Source organism: Aquarana catesbeiana, linkage group LG05 (assembly GCF_042186555.1).
Source record: "Aquarana catesbeiana isolate 2022-GZ linkage group LG05, ASM4218655v1, whole genome shotgun sequence".
Lineage (NCBI taxonomy): Eukaryota > Metazoa > Chordata > Amphibia > Anura > Ranidae > Aquarana > Aquarana catesbeiana.
In genome coordinates, this window is record NC_133328.1 from 514,758,524 (window position 1) to 514,784,053 (window position 25,530).

At 40.6% G+C, this 25,530-nt stretch overlaps 1 protein-coding gene across 3 annotated transcripts in view; it reads left to right on the forward strand.

The window, feature by feature from the left end:
• FAM110B (family with sequence similarity 110 member B) overlaps window positions 1-25,530 on the forward strand; it is a 245,132-nt gene that overhangs the window by 114,849 nt on the left and 104,753 nt on the right. The window contains exon 4 of one of the 3 annotated variants that reach the window (XM_073631660.1): window positions 17,476-17,614. The exons of the other annotated variants lie outside the window; for them this stretch is intronic. The gene's annotated coding sequence lies outside the window, so the exon portion shown is untranslated. The remainder of the gene's footprint in view (window positions 1-17,475; window positions 17,615-25,530) is intronic. 3 annotated transcript variants of the gene reach the window in all.

Below are 25,530 nucleotides of genomic sequence, written 5' to 3' on the forward strand. Positions count from 1 at the left end.
GTAATTACGAAGGCAGTAAAACTGATCAAATCACCTGTAAAAAATAATGGAAAGCCTGAAAACATGACCTGTTGGGGCGCCTCGAGGACTGGAGTTGAGAAACACTGTCCTAGATGACCATGTCTGAAACAAACCCTGGTTAATCAAGCAAGTGCAACACTTAGGGAGGAGACCTTTCTATTCTTTGTCACACTGCTTTCAGACTGCCTCCTTGCACATTGAATTTATTTTAACCATGAGCTGAAATAGTCGCAACCATTAGCTCAAAAATAGCAGTACTTGGCTCATTGCACTCTGGTAGAGTTTATCATTTAAATTGTGTATGCAATACCACACTTTCTTAAACAGTGATTTTCATTGTGCGTCTTCTTAAAAGAAGCATTTGCAGACATTCATACATCATCGGTCTTTGTATCTTGCCGCTAACCTAAATGAATTAATTATGAATTATAGTCTATTTATGCTTGTGGTATTGCCATTCAGACTCCTCCAGAAGAAGTGTGTCTATATTATGATCAATTATCTTTCCTATACCAGTAAGAGTTTGATGTGTAATGTTCGTTAATGATCTTTCCTAGAACAGGCTGGCAGTGAAACGACTCTTCGCCAGAGTCTGAGGAAACTGCTAATAACGGCCAGAGTCAACCAATGAGTTATAGTTTATGTAAACCCTAATAATTGACTTTTCTCATATTTTTCTCCCTTTTCGTCTGTTAAATATACCTATGAAAGTATTTTGATATATGTTTGATAAGTGTAGAAAATACCTGTTGATCCTATCCGAAAGTCAGATGTCTTGTGAAATCTGCCTCTATCTTAGGGAGTTTAATCGGCCTTTTCAGTTTTTCTCTTGGACTACAAAACCCCTTCCTCTTATGTTGTGATGATGAGAATAAGCAGTATTTTGTAGTTCAGCAAGAGCCAATTGGGCAGGTCTTACACCATTCTGTTAGATTTCAGTCCACAAAAACACTGTGTTGTCACAGGAAATTAGGCATTAAGTTCTTCTCTAGTAGGAATGAAAGGTATTTTAGATATTTTTCACTTGCTTTTATAGAGTCTTTTAAAGTGATAAAACATTGGACTTGTGCATGTATTGCAGAGGTGTACTGCATATGTGTGTGTCTATATTTTTTTTTTTACCTTTTCTTGATCTACACTTTAAGTTATTTTACTGGGACCAGTATTTTCATAGGGGGGGGGGGAGGGGTCGGCGACCGGTCGACTGCAATCTACCAGTCGCTCTCGGCCTCACGTAGATCGCGCCCTTGGTTCACCGACCTGCCGACCCTACAGCTTCAAACACAGTGCAGTCCTATATGTGTTGTGGGACTACTTCCTGTCATTTGCAGCTGAGACGGCAGAGGGAGCAGGCAGCAACCAAGGGGTTAAAACAGGTGGTGGGAAGTCATTGTATTGCCTTCTTACCACCTGCTTTAACCCCTTGGACCACCACACACACACACACACACACACACACACACACACACACACACACACACACACACGCAAGCATGCAGTTGTGGGGCACTTGCAGATTGGCTCCATTTACTTGAATTGGTTGTGATTGGCGGGCAGTAGCACCCTCTGAAAGCAACAAGGGGTACAATTCCTCCTGCAGCATGTGTACACCATTGGCTGCTGGGGGGGTTGGCAACCTGTCGATCGCAGACAGGTGATGGGTAGAAGACATTCCTTCCTTGCCACCCCTCAAACCTGAACAGGAGCAGTGTTTTCCTCCTGCAGTAGCTGAAAGCTTGCTTCTCCTCCTCTGCCCTTCTGACACCATCCACTGCCCTACTGACACTCTCCACTACTCGACTGACTGACGCTGTCTGCTTTTAGAGTAGGCTAAGTTTATATTTTTTTACAGTGACATTTGTTTTGTTATGTTTTTCTAAGTTTTCCTTACTATTTAGTTAGGCCTTGAGTGCCAAATGGCAGTGTTTTTTGATCTCTTTCATGTTCAGGTAGATCTCTACCTATCAAAGACTGCCTACCCCTGTTTTAAAGGTTTTTCCTCTTAGGACTTTATTTTTGTGGATATTAATGTTATTGCCAAGTCACAGAAGTAGAAATTTTATGGGCCTGTTTGTTACTGCTGGATAAATGAACAGCACTTCACATTTTGGAGACAGAAGGGATATTACCTAACACTGGAAACCCTTGTTGGTATCAACAAATTGTTGCTAAGGGCATCAGTGGCTAGCAGTTGGCGCAATATGATTTAGATTTCTGGTGTCCTAGACAAACCAGGGGTAGCTAAAGATTACAAAATACAATCCACACAAAATAGCAGTACATAAATGGAATGCCACCTTCATGGTCCTAAAATATTTCTAAAGAGATGGATCAGATTCAAGCATCACTGTTCAAATTCAGATGGTGTCTGGGTTGCCAAGTGAGCATTGATGAAAACTGAAGGCATCAGGTGCAGAAGTACAAAGCTTTGTAGAAAATCTGGTTGGGAAAATCATATTTGGATAAATAGTAATTTGAGTTGGAACGAGTACATGAGGTATCGCAGCATTTTTGGCACCTGAAAAGTTTTGCTGGAACCTGAGTCGAATGATATAGTTAAAAAACCTCGTTTTCAAGATACCCTAGTGATCTAGCTTTGTAATTTTGAATGCAATTGTATCTATATACTAAAACAGATAACCTTTTTTAACACAGATATATAGATTCATCCGTTTGCGGGTATGGGTTTGCCCCATTTTGTCCAATTTTCTCTGCATTAGTAGGAATAATTAAAGCGCAGTGGTGTCCACACTATGGCCCTCCAGTTGTTAAGGAACTACAACTCCCATCATGCCTAGTCATGTCTGTGAATGTCAGAGTTTTACAATGCCTCATGGGAAGTGTAGTTCCGCAACAGCTGGAAGGCCATAGTTTGGACACCCCTGGGCAATAATTCCTTATTGCAATTTACATGTGGGTGGGTGCATTCGTTTTCATTTTTTTTTTTTTTTTAAACTTTTTTTTCTTTTATTTTCACCTAGAACTTCTGCTAGTAAAGCATTTGTGTCAAAGCATAATAACACTTACTCACTATACATACTGATAGAGAAACAGCATTGTCACCAGGACTGCTCTTAAAAAAAAAAAAAATACAGGGCCCATACAGCCAACATGAGATTTAGTAGACCCTTCCCCCACTCTCAATCCTGAAGGATCCTATTGTGTGCCTGCAGCTGTTGGTGGGGAGGAGAGGAGGGAAGCCGGTAGCACTGTGGGGGTGGGGGCACATAGGGGGCCTGGGCAGCAGGAGAAACGTATTGTGTACAGGGAGGTTAATGGGTACTGGGGGATGCACTGGGGGGGAGGCGGGGGGGCAATTACTTGAACCAAATACAATCTTCTCTGCAGCAGCTGAGAGCCAGCGGGAGGGAGAGAAGAAGCCAGCTTACAGCTGCTGCAGAGAGCCATTCAGGGGGATCTGTTCCAGTAATTGCTGCCCCCCCCCATCCCATTCTGATTCACCAGTTGCCTGGGCCCCATATAGGAGGTCTTGTGGTACCGCTTTAACCACAGCCCTAGTTGTCCCCTTAGGACAGCACTACAGAAACCTTTCTTCATTTATGTTATGTAGTTGGAAATGGTTCTGTAGTCCTCAGAGATAATTAGCAATGTAATTGATATGACAGCAGCACAGGAAGATATCCGTTGACCAGATTCCAGACCAGACTTTTTTTTTTTTTTTTTTTGCTCTTATACAAATATAATAAAGTAATATAACAAATATAATATAATAAAATACTTTCAATTATATATTTAGCAGACCAAAAGAGACCCAAATAAGCAAAGTTTCTTGTTAGGTTTTACATACACTTTATAACTAAAATGTGAACTGTGGTCTCCCAACTCTGTAGGTGGGAGTTGATACCCATAATTCCTATTCTCATCTGTGTTTTAAAGTGGATATAAATCCATCGTATTAGCAGATTCAAAAACGGTTACATTCCCAGCATGTGCCAGGAATGTAACCGTCACATTGGTTGTACTCTCAACCAAACTGTCAAATCATCCAATGGCTGGTGTCATAACTGATCACATGTGCAGCATCTTGTCAATTGAGGATCAAAGGCAAAGATGGCGGCTTCCTTGGCTGAAAATGATAGGAGGGTTTAGTTCCACTATAAAAGATCACTTGACTAAACGGATGAAATGTAGGAATTTTTACAGGTGTATTTTACAACTTTACGGACTCGTACAAATCATCATTGCGGCTGTAATATGAAACTTTTATAGAATGTTCAAGAAGTTCTGTGAACCGTGTTACTGTGGTTTTGTCTGACTCTTCTGATGTTAGATCTAATTTCAAGTTGCACCTCTAGCCATGCAAGATCCTTAGGACTTATTGTTTAGCTAAAGTTTGAAAGAGAAATACAGTAATGCGTTTATCGATATTATGACTCTTCAGATTTTCAAAGCTGAATGTGTCGGCTGTGGCAACAATGACTTCACTAGTCATCAGATGAAAAGTGATTGGGGTCAGCATGTGACCTGTCAAAATATTGACTGCTGTGTAATTAGCCATAAGAAAGCCAGCAAGTGATTGTACAGTATATATCTATTTGAGGTTTTCTTTTTGAGAAGTTTATGAAAGCATGCGCAAAAGAAAAGCGTAGAAGGAAAACAAAGATTAAGCTGTTGTATAAAATGAGGCATCTCTTTAGATGAGCACGATCCTTGGGTGCCCATTGTGAGCTTGCATATGAAACACGCACATGTAAAGGAATGCCAGGGATCCCAGCAATCAGGGGTTGCAGGAAAGAAATTTGCTTGATTCCCCCAACAACACAGACAGTGTTGACAGGGGAATCCCTCCTGATGAACCATTGCGAACACAGTGATTATTGCTAGCAGCTATAACAGCTGATAGTAATAATCGCATGTAAAATTCCGGCAGGCTGGTTGTACTCAAGTTGATTGATCGATCAACTTGGGTAAATTCAGCCTGCCCATACATGGTTTGAATCTCGGCCTATTCCTGCTGAACCGGCTGAATTTTGAACAGTCTATGGCCGGCTTAGGTGTAAACCAGCTCCGGCTCTGCGGAGACTCTGACAGCAGTTTCTGTCCAGCATGAGAAAAAGTCAGTACCTGTACAAGGTGGCCACACATAAAAAATAATCACTAGCTCTGCAGTCTCCGACAGCTGTCAAGCTGCACCCCAGTAGGAAGGTCACCACTACAGAGCAGCACTTAGGACAGAGAGGAGCCTAGATGCTAGTAAGTAAAACTTCTCCCTGTGGGAGCCTACATAATATGGTTACATACGCCGGAGCGACCATTTGAGACCGGGTTAGACACATGGGGATAGATCCAACTCTATGCTAAGCTTCTGATGCACCCGATGGGGATCGGCGAAACCGGTCAGGCATGGATCGGATTCATCCACCTCCAATCCCTGACCCACATGAGATTCTTCTAAAGTTGGAAAAACTTCATATTGGACGATTTCTATATGGACTGAGGATTACTATATGAATAATGAAATCCGATAAGTATACTATACCATTGGATTTACAATGTCTGTGTTTGTAACTTGTGCTACCTATAAGGAACTAAGTACACTTTACAACTAATCTATGTCTAGCACGGACTATATGGTTAGGTCTTTGCTGTCAGACCATTAATTTGCAGTGCGAGGGAGGTTTCTAGGCTTTGGGGACGTGTACATAATCCAAAAGGGAATTATAATACAACAAGCCCTTGCGTGTACCTCCTCTGGACCGCTGCCTCTTTTGCTCTGACCTTCTATTCCTACAACTATATGATGTGTTGCAGACGATAGATAGATAGATAGATAGATAGCTTCCAATACCACCTCAATGCCGATGACACCCAGATCTATCTCTCCACTCCTCAACTCACCCCCTCGATCTCCTCACGGATCTCAAACTTACTGAGTGACATCTCGGTATGGATGTCACACCACTTCCTCAAATTTAATCTTTCTAAAACTGAGCTTGTTATATTTCCTCCTTCACGGTCCCCCCCCTGTGACTTCACCATTAATATCAACAACATAACCATTGGTCCCTCCAGGGTCCTGGGTGTACTCCTTGACTCTGACCTCTCCTTCAGCCCCCATATCCAATCACTGGCTAAATCCTGCCTCCTTAACCTCCGCAACATCTCCAGAATTCGACCCTTCCTGACTGACACCACAAAGCAACTTATTCACTCCTTGATTATTTCCCGTCTTGACTACTGCAACTCTCTCCTTAATGGCCTACCCTTAGGCAGGCTATCCCCCCTTCAGTCTATTATGAATGCTGCTGCTAGACTAATACACCTCACTAATCAATCCGTGACTGCTGCCCCTCTCTGCCAATCTCTTCACTGGCTTCCCCTACCCCACCGTGTAAAATTCAAAATGCTAACCACAACATACAAGGCCATCCACAACATCGCCCCCAGCTACATCACCAACCTCATCTGCAGATATCGCCCAAATCGTCCCCTCCGCTCCTCCCAGGACCTCCTGCTCTCTAGCTCCCTTGTTACCTCCTCCCATGCTCGCCTTCAGGACTTCTCCAGAGCCTCTCCCATCCTCTGGAACTCCCTGCCCCAGTATGTCTGATCAGCCCCTGCCCTGTCCACCTTTAGGAGATCCCTAAAAACTCATTTATTCATGGAAGCCTATCCCACACCCACATAACTGTCCCCGAGCCACAACCATCAAATCATTCTCTGCAGCTATTACCTTTTTATACCACGACCCCCTCCCTTTAGAATGTAAGCTCTATGAGCAGGGCCCTTCTGTACCTTTTGTATTGATCTGTACTGTAATTGTGTTGTCTCCCCTATACATTGTAAAGCGCTGCGTAAACTGTTGGCGCTATATAAATCGCGTATAATAAAAATAATGATAGATCTATCTCTAGCTCTATATCTGAAGTTGTTCCATAAACAGCACAATCTGCGGATGCTTGGGACAGTAACTTTAAGGTAATTTTATCCTCATTATCGATAGGATTTCCCCTGGGAATTCAGGAAGAAACGGCTATTTCCTCTAAATGAGTGTGGGAAATTACATTTTATATGATTATTTCCAGTGGGTCTAAGGAGAATTGATGCATTGCAAACGTGGGGTGGATTTGTTTGTAGTACCATTTTAATGTTGTTATGTTTTGATGAATTAAATTGATCTTAATTGATCCAGCGTGCTGGCAGAGATATAGAGATAGATATAGAGATAGAGATAGAGATAGATATATATATCTATATTATATATATCCTAAAGCAGCAGCAGGCAAGTTGGAGGGTCCCATTCTCATGGATGCTGTGGCCCATACAGGGTGAATTGAGCATTTATGCGGCTGGAGCCACCAGGCAGTCTATGTAACTCTATGGGGATGCAGCAACTGTATGGACACAGCCACTAGTCCTAATTTGACAGGTGTGAAGCAGTGGGTGAGCAGTACTGAACGTACATGGTCTGCATTCTGGGCAGCTCACCCACCCCTGCAGGCCCCGTCACATTAAGATTGGTGGATGTAACCATACAGTTGATGATTTCCCCATTGAGTTTTATAGGCTGCCTGCACACAGCTCCAGCTGCATAAAGAAAGGACAATTCATGTTATATAGGCCACAGCACCCATGTGAATGAGGTCTAAATGTAATGGGTAATGCAGTTTAGGGACTGGAAGAAGAGGGGATTCTGCTCTGAATTGCAAGTTGCTGCGTTGCTAAGAATTTAAGTTAATCTTTTCAGAAAAAAAGGAAAGAAAAAAAAAAAAACCCCATACAGCCTTCCTCTCTTCCCCTAGTCCCTGCTGTACTTACCTCTATGGGTGATGAGCTGTCAGTGCTCACACAGCTGAAATATGGATGTGAAATCCCCACTCTTCTCCCCTGTTTTAATGCAGTGCTTCCAGGACAGATCAGAGCAATTTCCTGTGTCAGTGCTGACCAATCAGAATCGCTCTGATCCATCCCATAAGCACTGCAGAAAGAAGGGGGAGAAGGGCACTAAATGGGCCTCATGGGCACTGACTGCTCATCCCCCATGGAGGCAAGTACAGCGGTGGGTGGAGAGTAAGTTAACCTTTTTTATTTTTTCTTTGAAAACATAAACTAACTCTTTAAATTCATGGTGCTGGTATGGGGAATAGAGATTACTAGAGAAGGGAAGGGATCCTATTGGGTGATACTCTGATTTAACTAAATTTTAATATTATTTTACTGTATTTTTTTTTTTTGGTACTGTTGTGGTAAGAAAGCTTTTTTAAATAATTTACCAGGTCTTGCACAGGTTGGGAACTATAGATTTACAGAATAACATTACGGTACTTGGTTCACACTGATGTGTTTTTATCAGATCGCCCAACAGTGGAAATAATATTGCTTCCAAAGGTGCCTGTTTACATCAGTGCAAGTAAAAACAATCCTGCTGCTCCAGGTGAACCGGCAATGATGGTGTCTGCAATTCAGCTATGCATGGGGCGCACGCTATTGCTGCAGAATACATGTTAAGGAAGAAGATTGGACGGCTGCACACCCATATAATGCAGATAAAAGCTTTTTTTATTCAAAAAATCATCAATAAAAATGGGAACAAAGCATATTGGCAGGTGATTTCCCAAAATTGCAGCTGCAGTGCGCCTTTGGGAAAGGGTCCTATGCTACTTTTGTGCCATTTCCAGTGCAGTTTGGGCCCACAGAATATGCAAACCACATCCAAAACGCAACCAAAGTCGCATCAAAGTTGCACTAACTAATCACACTGCAAATTGTGTCAAAATTACATCACAATAGTGTGAACCGAGCTTTAACCGATTAAAGTCACTATTTACACTCTCAAGATTAGTACCTTTTTAGATTATGCAATCTAATTGCTTTATAGTGCTTGTCACAGGTTCACTTTATCAGTAATACGCTGAAAGAAATCTCGTCCCTGTTACCTTTTGTTGAGTCATATTGTGTGACTTATGAGATATTTGAGGCCCCCCCCCCCCAGTAAATAATTCCGTGTTCTGTGTAAAGTGCTGTATAATATGTAGGTGCTGTATAAATAATGGATATTAATAACATCTGTGCTGCAGATCCTGTGGGGGATTTATTTTGGCATGCATCTGTGTCAGGGTTTTTATTCATAGCCGTTTATATAATTTGCTGGAATAGAAACTTTCTGATTGTGTCTCATGTAAGATTCTCTTCTCCATTAAATGCCAGGTCTCCTTATAGGTTGCCCGCCTCTATGGCCTAGTTACATGCTGTTGGCATCAGTCCAGTTGAAGCTGGTAGGAGTCTGCTCACATCTCATCTTGCAGATACACATTCATGGCTATGGGGCAGTCATCTCAAACAGAGATTCTAATACCAAGCGGAGCGAAACATTTTCCGTGTCTTGGCACCCATCCCTCTAGCTAGATGCTTCCGCCGTGCTGCTGTCACTACTGACTAACCTTTGACACGTTCTAAAATACGCTAAATGGTAAACCCAGAATGTCAGAGAGAACTGATTTTGATGGTAGACCGCATCATCACAGCCCTACAAATATTCCTGACTGTACTCTGTTAAAAGCAGATTATAGATTCATTTAGATATTGTTTATCAGGTTTGTTTAATAAAGCTTTGAAAATTGCAGAGGAGCAGCAGCCAATCTGATTTCAGTTATTCTTGGCAGATCAGTGAAAAATTAAGACATCGGGTGGAGATTTACTGAAACTGGAGCACTGAGAATCTGGTGCCATTGTGCATGGTAGCCAATGATGTCTGTTTAGGCGAAACGCGTCGGGGTTTCTTGCTGGTCCACAGTTATTTGTCTCTTTTTCAAGCGCTTGTATTCCTATTGGCAAATGTAAGTGTAATAATTATGATTTTATCTGGAATAAATATCCTATACAGTATTACGCTATGTGCCCTATCTCTTTCCTTTATCTATGGTTTGGCTGATTTGCATCTGCATGTAAGCTGTGTCTACTCTGCTGAATTCAACGGATCGTCCATCCAGACTCTGTATTCCATACATTGAGTTGGTGCCTCATTGGTTACCTTCCAAGCTTGGTGTACACCTGTACAAGTTCAATCTTTCTGTTCCTTTCCGATTTCCCCATCTGAGGAAGGCAGCATCCACCCAGTTTTGGATACCGTTATATACCTTTCACACCACCATTTTATTTGATATCTGGTACTCCACACCTTGGAAGACCTATTAGCGCGCGCTTGAAGTGACTGTGTTTTTTATATATCCATATAAACAGCATGTCAACACCTGAACTACTTCTCATATACAGAGCACATTTGGACAAACATGTGAGCATTATTGGGAGCAGAGAGGAAATTGCCAGAGCCATGGTGATTGGATGAGTAATATTTGGGTCCCATTCCGATGCTGTACACAGATCTACAACCGGATGTCAATTAGCGATGCTTATATCAACATACACTAAGGTGAGAGTTCTGAGAGACTGGTATCATTAGGAGACCACTTGTGAAGACATCTACGATCTTTTGCCAGCTTATTTATTACTACACTTAGCCACTTTATATTTATCCACCGTTTGAACTGTGCCCTTTAGAAATCGTCTTCCTATATTTTTGACTCTCACCTCACGGATGGAGAGAACTTTGCAGAGCACTTTTATAGCCATTTAATATTTTTCTGTTTGTTTTTGTTTAACACCATGCACTTTATTTTGATGCACTTTATATTTATGCACTTTATACGTTTCAAGAACCATCATTATGTGTGATTACATTTGATTGCGCAAGATCACTCTCATTTATTATTGTGTGTGGTAGCCAATCAGCTTCTAACTTCAGCATGTTCAATAAAAGTATCATAAAAAAGGGGGGGCGGAAATTTCGGACTTTTAATTAAGCTATGGCCATGTGCCTCCATCCCTATCATTGTGAGGAAAAGGAGCAAAAATGCATCAGAAAAAGCAACAAAGATGCAACAGAAAAAGCAGCAAAGATGCAACAAAGGGTGGGACTTTATATGAAGCTCATGGTAACAAATTATGTAAAAAAAAAGGGTAACTTCACTTTCATAGGAAAAAATGGCAAATAAAAAAATCTAGCATATAAAATTGTGTCACAAATCATATTGTAACTGAATGTTGTTAAAAATGACCTTTCCTTTTCAATCTGCAGCCACTGTCATTTTCTGTAAAGTGCAAAGCAATATGGCTACATGGAGGTGTGCTGTACACAGAATGTATACAGAACTTCCCCCAGAAACATTTCCTGCTTGTATGATTGGCTCACTGATTTTCAGATTTTTGGCACCCCCTGCAACAAAATAGTCATTTTTGGCAAGATACTCCCAATAGAAAATAACGTCTAAAGGGATGCAGACCCTGCATCTTTACTCATTAGAGCCCTGATTCTGCAGCAGCTGGTTGATAATTATGAAACCGCTCCCATTAGACTCGCTCAGTACAACAGGGCTTTCTTCAGAATAACAAATGGTAGGAATCTGCAACAAAGTTTTTTAAAATCCTTGCAATGTACATAGATCCCCCAGAGGGGAATATTTTTTTCTCAACAAAGGTGGAGTTTTTTGACAAAAAAAAAAAATCCTGGAAGTTTTAGTAAAGTTACGAAAATTCTCGTAGGACATAAAAAAAATTCAGAAGTGATGTACCATAATCTGTTGTAGTCTATTTGTATTGTATTTTCGAACGACAACTGTACTGATTAAACGAAAATCGTACAATCTGGTATCATGCAAGAAAAATTTCCGTGCTGGTTCCATGGGGTAATTTTACATAAATTGTCATGATTGGCTCTCGAAAACCTGTGTAATAACGATCCGATTATCGTACGATCGATTTGAAAGCAGTATTTTTCTTACGATTTTCTGATCGTGTGTACGGGCCAGAACGTTCGCTGTCATTTACTGTTGAATCCCCCTCCAGGGACAATTGAACGTGGAAAGGCTTATATCTGAGTCACACGGGTGTATATAGTTACTTGATCAAGCTCATATATAGTATCCAAAAATGTGTCTTTATAAAAAAAAAAAAAAAAAGAGAAAGAGAAGACCTGAACAAAAGAAGTTGGGTCAACAGGGACATTGTAACCCATCTGATAGCACTATACAGGTTTACTTACCCTTTTTGTCCCTTTGCCCTGTCCCAGCTTAAACCAACTCCTCCCTTCACAGATGTGTACTTGCCTCTGATGGTTGTGGTCTCTGGGGTTTGTTTACATCCAGCGCCACATGCTTCACCCAGCTGGCAGCGCTTGTGCATTACAGTCCCATAGATTTCAGTGGGGTCATCTGGCTTCACCTCCAGCCTCGGGACATCCCCATAGAACTCTATGGAGCTGTAACTCTCAGGCACATCCAGGATGTACAAAAACATGACCATTGGATTGGGGAAACTATGCATCTGTGGTGGGGAAGGGTGAGGTAGGTTTGGTCACAGTGATCAGTGGTTTGTCTGAAAGTACACCCTTCTATAAAAATAAAAACAGCCACAGCCTGAGCAGAAAAGTCTGTGTCCTGCCAACAGGTGAAATAAGTGACTTTGTATATATGTATTTTCTGAGAATAGCTTGGTAGTCGTATGGTAGAGGGAGGCTGCTTCCAGTAGGCTTCTTTGTGTTAAGTCTGCATGCAAGATTGTCTTTTTGCTGGTAGTATATCCTGTCCATGATTCACAGCCAAAGCAAAAATGATACCCCATGATGTCATCGGTGGGCAGTAATGTGGCCAAATGCAACCCATTCAATGCCAACACAAGCCAAACACGTGGCTGGGAAATCTCCATTTGGCCATTAAAAAAAGGCATTCAGGAGGTGGCAGTATAACCTCCAGTATGCCTGCCAGCTGCTGCTCCACAGCCATCTCAAAAGTGATCTGCGGTGGATTGCTTTTTAGAGGGCTGTGGAGCAGCAGCTGGCAGACATCCAGGGGGCTATATTGCCACCACCTGAATGCTCTCTGAATGAGAGGTGTGAACAAGTTTTTTACTTTTTGTACAGCAATAGACATGGCTATTCTACTGCTTAAAGCGGAACTTCACTCTCTCAATCAACAATGGCTATTCTTAATCCTTATGCGGCTAGCATTAGTAAATTGATAGGAAAGTATATCATATTTACTTGTGTTCAAACTTTTTTTTTACATTACCTAAGTTACTTGGTTTCCAGCCTAGACAACTGACGTCCTGTATCCCAGGAGGGAAGGAGGGGTTTCAGATAAGCATACCCTGCTGCCTGCATGCCTGAGATGAGTGCAGATGGATTCCAGGAAGAAAATGCTACATGAATCATCTGCTCTTACTCAAAATGGCCACTGCAAGAAATGCTGGGGGTGTTTTTCAAAGTGACTTCTCAATAAAAAAAACATGGAGACATAGATGGATAAGGGAGTTTGCTTTGTATATTAAAACTGAATTAATTAGTGTTTTTGCTTTGTGGTGCTCAGATGCAGTGAAGTTCCACTTTAAGTAAAGGTATATAAACCTTACTCGGTTTTTAATAAGCTCAAGGAAGGATGCAAAAAGAAAAACAAAAAAGACCATCACAAAGATCAGAACATATGAATATTAAATACAAATAGTCATTACTGGAATTTAAAGGAATACACTGGAGCCTTGTGGGCAATAAAGGACACATGTCACATATATCACTGCTCTTAAAATCATGAAGTCAGGCCGTCTTCCAGAGTGTAAACTCATTTATCAAAGGCAAAGTGCCAGTTTGAGATGTTGATGGTGTTGCTGTGCAGGTGTTTGACAGTGAAAAAAGGTAAATTGGACCTTTTAATCTGCCTAGAAAAGCATGTTATGGGAAATGATTTGTGTTGGCAGGAACAGACCACGGTGTCCGTATGATGCTCTTTGATCTATTGTGGGGTGAGGAGAAAGATTTGTCTATTTCTATCTGCCAGGGAAGAAGGTGTATCACAGCAGAGGGCAGATATGAAGTTTAGACACTCTCTTGGTTATTTTTGCTATAATCTCTCCTGGGAAAAATATTTTTATTATTGGGTTGTTATGGGTTACTTCACTTTGCTCATAGTTTTTTCTCTTATTAAATAAGTCCCCATTGCCCACCTATAAGAATGATATATTGCTAAGCCCCTATTCACACACGAGTATTTTATAGTATGTTTCACTACCCCTGACTATGCTCAACATGCAGAATTCCATTGTTTGTAATTGTGTCTGTTTACATTGCATTGCTCATCGCTTGTCCACTCAATATCCTACGCTCAGAAAACTACATCCAGTGCCTTGAAAAAGTATTCATACCTCCTTGGAATTTTCCACATTTTGTCATGTTACAACCAAAAACGTGAATGTGTTTTTTTTTTTTTTTTTTTTTAACACAGGTAATGTTTATTGAATAAAAAGGTACAGTACACTTGAGAATTCAAATTAAGTATCTTATACAGAAGTATTTGTAGAACCAAATTTACAATGGTAAATGTTGTGGTCTAATAAACATGCGTTATAGGAACATGAGTCATCTATGCAACTTCCCCCCAGTCTATTTTCGTGAATGTGTTTTATTGGGATTTTATATAATAGACCAACACAAAGTGGCACATAATTGTGAAGTGTAAGGAAAATGATAAATGGTTTTCAAACTTTTTTACAAATATGTGAAAAGTGTGGCGTGCATTTGTATTCAGCCCCCTTTACTCTGGTACCCCTAACTGAACTAGTGGAACCAATTGCCTTCCGAGGTCACCTAATTAGTAACTAGAGTCCACCTGTGTGTAATTTAATCTCAGTATAAATACGGCTGTTTTGTGAAGCCCCCCCAGAGGTTTGTTAGAGGACCTTAGTGAACGAACCGCATCATGAAGGCCAAGGAACACACCAGCCAGCTCAGGGTTAAAGTTGTGGAGAAGTTTAAAGCAGGGTTAGATAATAAAAAAACGGAGGACTATTCAATCCATCATCCGAAAATGGAAAGAATATGGCACAACTGCAAGCCTACCAAGACATGGCCGTCCACCTAAACTGACAGGCCAGGCAAGGGGAGCATTAATCAGAGAAGCAGCCAAGAGGCCCATGGTAACTCTGGAGGAGCTGCAGAAATCCACAGAACAACTATTAGTTGTGCCCTCCACAAATCTGGCCATCATGTTGTGGGGATGCATTTCTTCAGCAAGAACAGGGCAGCTGGTCAGAGTTGATGGGAAGATGGATGGAGCCAAATAAAGGGCAATCTTAGAAGAAAACCTCTTAGTCTGCAAAAGACTGGAGACTGGGGCGGAGGTTCACCTTCCAGCAGGACAACGACCCTAAACATACAGCCAGAGCTACAATGGAATGGTTTAGATCAAAGCATATTCATGTGTTGGAATGGCCCAGTCAAAGACCAGACCAAATCCAATTGAGAATCTTTGGCAAGACTTGAAAATTGCTGTTCAGACACTCTCCATCCAATCTGACAGAGCTTGAGCTATTTTGCAAAGAATGGGCAAAAATTTCACTCTAGATGTGCAAAGCTGGTAGAGACATCCCAAAAAAGACTTGCAGCTGTAATTGCAGCGAAAGGTGGTTCTACAAAGTATTGACCTAGGGGGGTCTGAATAAAAATACACGCCACACTTGTCACATATTTATTTGTAAAAAAAATTTGAAAACCATTTATCATTTTCCTTCCACTTCACAATTATGTGCCACTTTGTGTTGGTCTATCGCATAAAATCCCAATAAAATATATTTACGTTTTTGGTTTTAACATGACAAACTGTGGGAAATTTTAAGGAGTATGAATACTTTAGGTATGAATGCACTGTATGCATGTGAGCTAAATACCTTAGATTGTAAGCTCCTTGAGTGCAGGGACTGATGTGAATGTGGTGTATAGTATATAATGTGTTATATTATTATTATTATTATATATTTTTTTTTATGATTATTATTATACAGGATTTATATAGCGCCAACAGTTTGCGCAGCACTTTATAACATGGGGGCAGACAGTACAGTTATAATACAATTTAATACAGGAATCAGAGGGCCCTGCTTGTTAGAGCTTACAATCTAGAAGATATATATATAAATACTTATATACTGAACGATACTGGTCTGTCCTTTTTTCCTGAACGATAATGACAGTGGCGGCCCGTCCATAGGGGGCGCTCTGATTGCAGGCTGGGAAGCTGATTTGCCCATGTTTAGGGAATGGTCGGGGCGCAAGCGATGCTGGCGGCGGATCGGGTGGAGAAGATACTGAGTCCCCCCCCCCCAGCCGGAGCCTCATGTGACCGGGGAGGTGGCTGGCTGGCCGGGGAGTGAGAGAGGCGGCCTCTGCCGCTCGGATGGTGTGAGCAGAGGATCTGCTGTGAGGCTGCACCGAGGAAGATCGGTGGGGATGGCCGGGATCCTGAAGGTAAGAGAGATCCACAAATACATTTGATGGGCGCAGTGGCGGCATTTGATGGGCGCAGTGGCGGCATTTGATGGGCGCAGTGGCGGCATTTGATGGGCGCAGTGGCGGCATTTGATGGCACAGTGGCTGAAATTGATGGGTTTTTTTTTTCAGTATTTTTCAGTTTTTTTTTGGATACCGGTCTGTTCTTTTTTCCTGAACCGTGGCAGTCTGTCCTTTTTTCTCATACATAATAGCGCCAATTTAGACAGAATCCAATTAACCTAACAGCATTGTCTTTAGAGTCTGGGGGGAAACCGGAGTACCCGGAGGAAACCCACGCAGGCACAGGGAACATGCAAACTCCAGGCAGATGGTGTCGTGGTCGGGATATTCTGGGTAATATAAGTTAATAGGCCGAGTATTTTCCTGTGAACTATTCAGATATGTGATCTGCATCTTTTGTATCTCTAGTAGTATAGTAGTATCATCTATATTTCTCATTGAAAACTGCGTTTTTCTTTTTTCAATCTCTGACAACTTCATGGTTTCAAGAGACAATATATAAGTTGGTTAGAGTATCTTACATGACATTGGAGTACTTTTCTGTTAATAGAATTTCTTGACATATTCTGTTATATGAGTGTAATATTTCACATAGCGTTTGGTGAATAAGCATACTCTGATAAATAACTTTATGTTTTGTCACTCTTGTTAAATTTGCTTACTAAACTTCAATAAACATGTTTAATATGAGGGAAAAAAAGTTTATAATCTCATCAATTATACAGGATAAAGTGACAAGTACTAGACACAAAAGCTAAAAATTCTAGTCTATCGCACCCAAAATCCCCTACATTGTGACTGTAACGACACAGCCCTGATCTCAAGCGGGAATCTTTTATATTATTTAAAAAGCTTTTTTTTTTTTTTTTTCTTTTTGCTTATTAAAATTTAATTTGCTTCAGGCTGTGCTTTAGTAGTACCATTCTAGCAAATGGCTATAATTAGATTAGAAGCCTTCTAAGCGCTGGTGACAATAACAGAGTCTCAGTGAGCATGTGCTGAATTCTACATGCATCTCCATTCTATTGGCTGCTCATGTTGCTGCTTGCCTCCTTTCCGTAGCTTTTTACTGTAATCTTTTTTTTTTTTTTATGCTGCATTAGAGACAGACAGAGGTATTGTGCTCTCACAGTCAGTGCTAAAGGTGCTCAGAGCGGAGGATAAAAAGGGACCCACCAGACAGAGACATCGCTCCAACACTGGACTCGGGAGCTTGACTACAGGCAGAGGTCAAATGAGAGGGTATGTCTATCCTTTTCTATGAAATGAATGCTCCTGATCCTGCAATCTGCTTTCATTCATTTTGATTTAGGCGTATTTTCTAGGAATAGCTCCGTAGTTGTAGGGAAGAGGGTGCTGCTTTCTTTGTTGTTGGTCTGCATGTCAGATGTCTTTTTACTGTTTGTGCATCCTGTCTTTATTGTACATATGTTACAGTTCAGTGCTGCCAGCTTGGATGGGAAGAGAACGATTGAATAACGCTGCTTCTCCTTAGAGGGGAAAGAATAGGTTTAACAGCCAGAGGATGGGAGATTTCCTAATACATTTTATATGCTTTGGATAGCAAGCTGTTTGTTGTTTAATAACTTTCTAGTGTAAATCGCCTTTATCTTATCACTTTAAACTGTTGTGGACCAGATGGGTGCGATCTGTGTGCACAGGACCCGACGTAGATGGCCATGGTGAGATATTATTGCTGCGTCTACAGGTGGTTCTATTCCTAGCATGCTACGCAGGAAAGGTTTACAATCCGGCACTTTGGAGCAGTCGTAATAGTTCTAGAGAACTGGAAAAATGTGGATCCTTGTACTTTACATTTTGCTGTTTTTAACCACTTAAGGACCGAGCCTGTTTTTGAGATTTGTTGTTTAAGTTAAAAACATGTTTGTTTTTTTTTGCTAGAAATTACTTAGAACCCCCAAACATTATATATATATATATTTTTTTAGCACCCTAGAGAATAAAATGGTGGTCGTTGCAATACTTTGTCACTGTAATTGCGCAGTGGTCTTACAAGCTCACTTTTTTTGGAAAAAAAATACACTTTTTTGAATTAAAAAATAAGACAACATTAGCCCCTTTTTTTTTTTATATTGTGAAAGATAATGTTACGCCGAGTAAATTGATACCCAACGTGTCACGCTTGAAAATTGCACCCGCTCGTGGAATGGTGACAAACTTTTACCCTTAAAAATCTCCATAGGCGACGTTTAAAAAATTCTACAGGTTGCATGTTTTGAGTTACAGAGGAGGTGTTCTGCACACGAGCTCGGCGGGACGGGGTGCATTTAAAATTTTTTCAATTTTTTTTCCTTATTTTACCTTTTTTATTTTTACACTGTTTAAAAAAAAAATTGTGTGACTTTTATTCCTATAACAAGGAATGTAAATATCCCTTGTAATAGAAAAAAAGCATGACAGGACCTCTTAAATATGAGATCTGGGGTCAAAAAGACCTCAGATCTCATATTTACACTAAAATGCAATAAAAAAAAATTGTCATTTAAAAAAATAATAATAAAAAAATGGCCCTTTAAGAACTATGGGCGGAAGTGACGTTTTGACATCGCTTCCGCCCTGCAATGTTTTGGAGACAAGTGGGGGCCATCTTCCCCTTACTCGCCTCCATGTCAAGCAAGGGGAAACATTCGATCACCTCCGCCACTGCTGACGGCTCTGGTAAACCGCGGAGGGCATCGGAGCGTGGCAGGAGGGGCCTCTCCCGCCGCCGATGCAAGTGATCTTGCGGCAAATCCGCCACAGAGACCACTCTTATCGGAAAGTGGACCACCGGCCGAAGAGGATACCGGGGTTATGGCAGCTAGCTGCTCAAAGTTAGGACGTATAGTGGCATGCGGCGGTCCGTAAGTGGTTAAAGTGACACTAAACTCTGGTGTAAAAGAAGTATATATTTTTAGCTCAAAAAGTACCTTCTATTGCTCTCAGCTGCCTCCAAATTTCTTGTTTTGCTGCTGTGATCTGACTAATGCTGGCCATACAGTAGCCGAAAAATCATTTGTAAATCTGTCATTTAGATCATTCGTTCATTTTTCATCCAGTTAACGGGCACAAATAGAAAATCAGTTTTAACCAGGGTGGATTTGAATTAAATCAAGTCGATTTAAATCCCGATTTAAATCATCATTTAAATCACTAGTAAAAAGAATTGATTTAAATCAACTTGATTTTAAATCATAATTTTTAAAAAGCAACTGTCATCTCTGTCCCGCAGTGGCTCCTCCTCTGGCCTGTTGTTGATTCACCGACAGTCCCATTCACTTTAATGGGAGGACTGGTGATGCGGCAGGGACACAACAAGGTGAGGGACGTGGTGGCAGCAGGTGAGTGGATCCCCACTAACAGGCACTGCCATGATGGATCTGAAATGACAGGAGCTCTTTAAATACAAGGACTTATTCTTGCTGGTAGTTAGAATCTTTAATATTTGCAAACAAAATGAAGGTTTCCTATTTAGAATAATAAGCTATAAGGTTAGTAAAACAGCGATATCAGAACTGATTCAATCATACATTTTGTAGTGTATATAGAGCTGGGCGATTTTCTCCAAAAAAAAAAAAATCTGCGACAATTCGAATCGAGTTTTTTTTTTGATGGACACCGTGCCGGTCCCAAGGAGCTACAGGCAGGAGTTTTTAGACGAGGCGGCGGCTTCGGCCTAGTCCGCGGCGTCCGGCCTCGCGGACTAGGCCAAAGCCACGTCCTCGCCTAAAAACTCCTGCCCGTAGCTCCTCAGGACCAGCACTGTGTCAGCGCCGGTCCTGGTGAAAAAAAAAATCTAAAAAATCGATTTGCTGAAAATTTGAATCGGTTTGACCTCCTCAACTCGATTCAAAATTCAAATCGATTTTTTTCCCCAGCCCTAAGTGTACATAGATTTGCAAAACAATGGGATAAAGGAATATTCCTGAACTTTTGTTTTATCTCATAGTTACTGTCAAATTATGTGAATGCATCAATGTAGTACATGTTATCTCAGCTTGCAGATTGGATTCATTAAATGAGTTTACTATTTTTACTCCAAAAGCATTTTATTAAAGTATATTTTATATTATGTTTTTCTGTCAAGGAGACAGAAAAACACAGTAAGTTTAATGAACCATACGGTTTTAGGATCAGAGTAGGGGATGTGTATGGATTTTTTTTGGAGAATAAGGCTATTGTTTGGTGTTGCTTTAAAGCTGAACTCCAGGATTCTGCAAGGTTATCATTTATAGAATCCTCCCCCCAGCGGCTATAAAATCACTCATAAAATTTAAATTGGTATTAAAACGTTGTTTTCAATAACAAACATGTTATAATTACCTGGTCTGTGCAGTGGTTTTGCACAGAGTAGATCCGATCCTCTCCTTTTTGGGTCCCCAGCCGGCACTCCTGGCTCCTTCCCCTCAAGCAACTTGCCCTGGGGGCACCGCTGCATGCTTGCTCCCGAGCTGCTGCTCTTTGCGTCCATAAGACACCCAGAGCAGTGGCTCAGCCCCGCCCCGCCCCCTCAATCTCTCCTCATTGGCTCACTGACTGTGACTGACAGCAGTGGGAGCCAATGGGCTTCCGCTGCTGCCTCAGCCAATGAGGAGGGAGAGTTCCGGGACAGCCAAGGCCGACATGCACAACGTTGGATTGGAGGGAGCTCAGGTAAGGATCGGGGAGCTGCTGCACACAGAAGGTTTTTTACCTTCATGCATGAAGGTAAAAAACCGTCAGCCTTTAGAACCACTTTAAATCTAAATAGCTTACTTTTTTTTTTTTTTTGTAATCCTTGATTTTTGGGACCCCGTGATGTCATCTTCCTAGTGAAAAAAAATCTCTGCTTCCACTTTCTGAGGAAGTCTTTCTGCATTGCCAAAAGTTTCCTGTTCTTTGTATTGTCTTTTTTGTATGAAATCCCTGGTGTCCCTCTACTTTCCTATCAAAAACTGACCACGCTAAGCAAGAGTGCACAGCGTGGTAGGTTCTATAGCTAGGCTGCTGTTTCTCCTCCCCCTGCCCTTATGCAGCTGAGAACCAAGGGAATGTGATCACTTATACAAAAGCACAAATGTTTTGTCTTTCATTTCTATTTTAAACTGAATGGGCTGTTTTACAAGGTGAGGGTTTACGATCAAGTTACCTACCTCCAGTCCACCCTATAGTAAAATGATGGCAGGCGGGATCCCCTCTTGTCCTGGGGCACCGTCATATGTCGTCGCTTCAGTGTGAACGCTCTCGCGGGGGGCACGTGGCATTTGCGGTCACGCCATGTTTCTAGGACACAGCGCAACCCCAATCTGGGTAAAGAGCCAATGATGCGGCTCTTTAACTATGTGATCGGCTGTGTCCAATCACAGCCGATCACATGTAAACATGGACATGCCGTTTTTATGCTTTCCTCATCTCACACTGACAGTCAGTGCCCTGATTATCAATGTAAACCCAGCAATGCCCATCAGTGATGCCAGTCAATGCTGCCTTTCAGGGCTGGCCACCAGTGCCACCTATCAGTGCCCATCAGTGTGGCATATTGGTGCCTCATCAGTGCCGCCTCATCAGCGCACGTCAGTAAAGGAGAAAAATTCCTTATTTAGAAAATTTACTGGCGGAAACAAATAAAAAAAATTTCAGTCTTTTTCCGCAAGATAATAAAAAACCCAGTGGTGATTAAATACCACGAAAAGAGAGCTCTATTAATGAGAAAAAAATGATAAAAAGTTAATTTGGGTACAGTGTTACATGATCACTCAATTATTATTCAAAGTGTGACAGCGCTAAAGCTGAGTTTGTAGCCTTGTCTTTCAGTGTCTTAAGACAACATAACTGAAACACTTGTACCTAAATCAGTGCTACATCAACACTACGATGAGGGAAGACCATGTCTTTTTTTTATCCACATGCTTCTATTGACAACATTTAGACATGTCCAAACCTTGGGCAACATTAGTGGATATCTTTACAAGTCTGCATGTTTGCATCTTTGCAAGTCTGTATATAGCAACAGTGTATTTAAAAAAATGTATGTATATCTATCAGATAAATATAGAGATATATATTTCTACATCTAAAATATAAAAAAAAAAATATATATATATATATATATATATTAAATATATATATATATATATTAAATATATATATATATATATATATATATATATATATATTAAATATATATATATATATATATATATATATATATATTAAATATATATATATATATATATATATATATATATATTAAATATATATATATTAAATATATATATATATATTAAATATATATTAAATATATATATATATATTAAATATAAATTTATTTATTCTCTCTCTCTATCTATATCTATGTATGTATATCTCTATATCTCGATCTATATGTGGATATAAAATTGAAGTGAGATTGATTGATTGAAAGAGATTTATATATCCTCTCTCTCTCTTCTTTTTTTTTTTTTTTTTTTTTTTTTTTTTTTGTTTTTATGCTCCTTTCACTATATATATAATCTGTAGTGCAGATTCTGGTGGCCATTCATCCTGTACAAAGCAATGACAGCTGTTTGGACATCCTTCTGTTAGGAACATGTTTGTCCCTGGATGAAGTCTGTTTGCATCCAGGGGTAATCCATTGTCCCTAACTATACTGTAGGTCAGGGGTAGGCAACCTCGGCCCTCCAGCTATGGTGAAACTACAAGTCCCATGAGACATTGCAAGACCCTGACAATCAGAGGCATGATGGGATTTGTAGTTTCACCACAGCTGGAGTTCCCAAGGTTGCCTGCTGTAGGTAATCGGTGGATGTCCAGTTACATCCAAACAGCCATGGTGTGGCCACCATCGGCCTGTTCTTGCTCTGTGTATGCTGAGTGGCTGCTATTATTTGCACACACCTTTTGACCACCTGGAAAATAGCGTCTCCCGTTCGTCCTCCAGTTGGTTCTTCTCCCACAGTGGGTGTCAGCTTCTTTAGGAACACATCTCACTCCATGGTCATCCATCCGCTCTGCTCCGATCAGCAGGGAATTTGAGCTGATCCCCTGCTGATCAGAACAGAATCCACCCCATGTGAGGGGCCTTAGACATTTGTAAACATCCCTATAAACTGCACAGGTACCAGGATTTACACAATTTAGATGCAGACACTGGATGATGCCTGAACAAATAAGTCGCTGTCCTTCTGGGGGAAAAAAAAATTTCAGATCAAGGCTTTGGCAGAGGAACTGATTTCTGAAAATAAATAAACACCAGTAAACGTAAATACATATTTTTTGCATGCGTACAAACATACCTGATGCTAGGTCCACTTTAAATGTGATACATTTTGTTTGTGCAAATGATTTCATTATGGAGGAGATTTAAATCTGACGAATAGTGTGACTAACAGAGACATTGACATTATGTGGACAGCCGGCAGCATCATCCAGGAGAAGGATGTCATCAGATAAATGTGTGCTATTAACTGCTCATGTTGTAACTTTTCGATGGATTTGGTGAATGGATTTTTCTGCGTCACTAGATAAATGCAGGCCATAGAAATACCTGTGTTCAAAAGCTTGGTCATGCCGTGGGCTTCCTGCATCTGACGTGTGCTGGTTTTAATATGTATATATTGATAAATGGCTATGTGTTTGCATTGTGTACAAATTGGTAATGCACGTCCACATAGCACACAGCTCTGCCTGTACATAGACTATTCTATTGTTTTCCATTGTAATAACGTGGCAAGCCTCAGATATAAATGGGAAACAAAGTTAAGGGACTTATTTTAGAAAATGCAATTTGCTTGGATTTTTGCTGTTTTCTGAAGCAGTAGTTTTAGGAACTCCACTTCGGTTATCGGTGTGTTTTTTTTTTTTTTTTTTTTTTTACTTTTTTTCTTTTTTAAGGTGTTTGTAGTTTTTAATTGCATACATTGGCAGTAGCTTTATTCACTGCAGCACATGCTGTGCCCCCCACAGTTTAATGCGGCACTGGAATAGTGCTTTATTGTTTCTCCTGCTTGAGACTATTGAAAACTCTAGTGGCTTACTGAGTACTTTGTTTTATCCCAGTAGTTGTTCAGCAAAGGTGCTGGCTGCTGTGTCTGATATACAGCCAATAAAGGGAGAGTAGACAGATGTTTATATGAAATTCACTGATAAAAATATTAAACAGTATGCAATTTCAAATGCAATTTGAATAAGAAAGTTACCTTCAATTTACCATAATATATCAAAATATGTACTTGGTTGTATTCATTAATATATAATGGGTGTAATCTTCTATACCTTTTTCTGTGCATTTGAATGTCTTTGTTGTGTTTTGTTTTATTAATGCTAGACAGGGGCATAACTACAGATCATGGGGCCCCATAGGAAGGTTTTAATTGGTCCTGTGGCAACCTCCCATCTGACATTGATCTTAAAGAGAAGCTACAGTCTCCTACTCAAAAATTCAATAAACACATCCCTGTGATCCTTACAAATCATTGTATTTAATTTGGATATGGTCAGTATTGTAATTATAATCTTTATTTGCCAATATCCTGGTTATTGGACATTTGTGACAGTGGTTAGTGCACAGTGTATCTGGAAATACCACAAGATTAGATGATCGGGCTACCCGAAGACTCCTGTGATAAGATGACAACCATATCCCAGGCGTCCACGGGATCACCGAATGCGGCAAATGATGTACTCACCTAGACGGCCGGGATGAGAAGTCACGGCAAATGAAAAGAAAATAAGTTACTTATGAATAATCTAAAATGTTGATACTATCCATTTATTGTACTACAGCTGGGCATTATAAAAAGTATAAGCTGAAAATATGGGTGAAGGTCCACTTTAGCATAAAGTATGCCTATCAGTTAAAGGTAGTAGATGAACTGTCAGTATATTACTAGAGGCCACAACTGTGGACAGAAGTTGTCAAAGAAGCGAGGGCATCAGTTCATGGAATAAACTTTTAACCTTCATTTTCCAGCTCACTGTCCTCAGTAGCCCTCCAGCCTTTTTCAGCATCTCCGATATCATGGCCACAGTGTTAATTCTACACGATCGCACCTCTTCTACCATCACTGCAAATAAATGCAGAAAAAGGCAGTTTATGGTTACAAAAAAACAGGTGTACTACGAATATATATGGTTATTGCAAAATGCCATATTCTCTATTTTATGATGTCCTTGTTCGT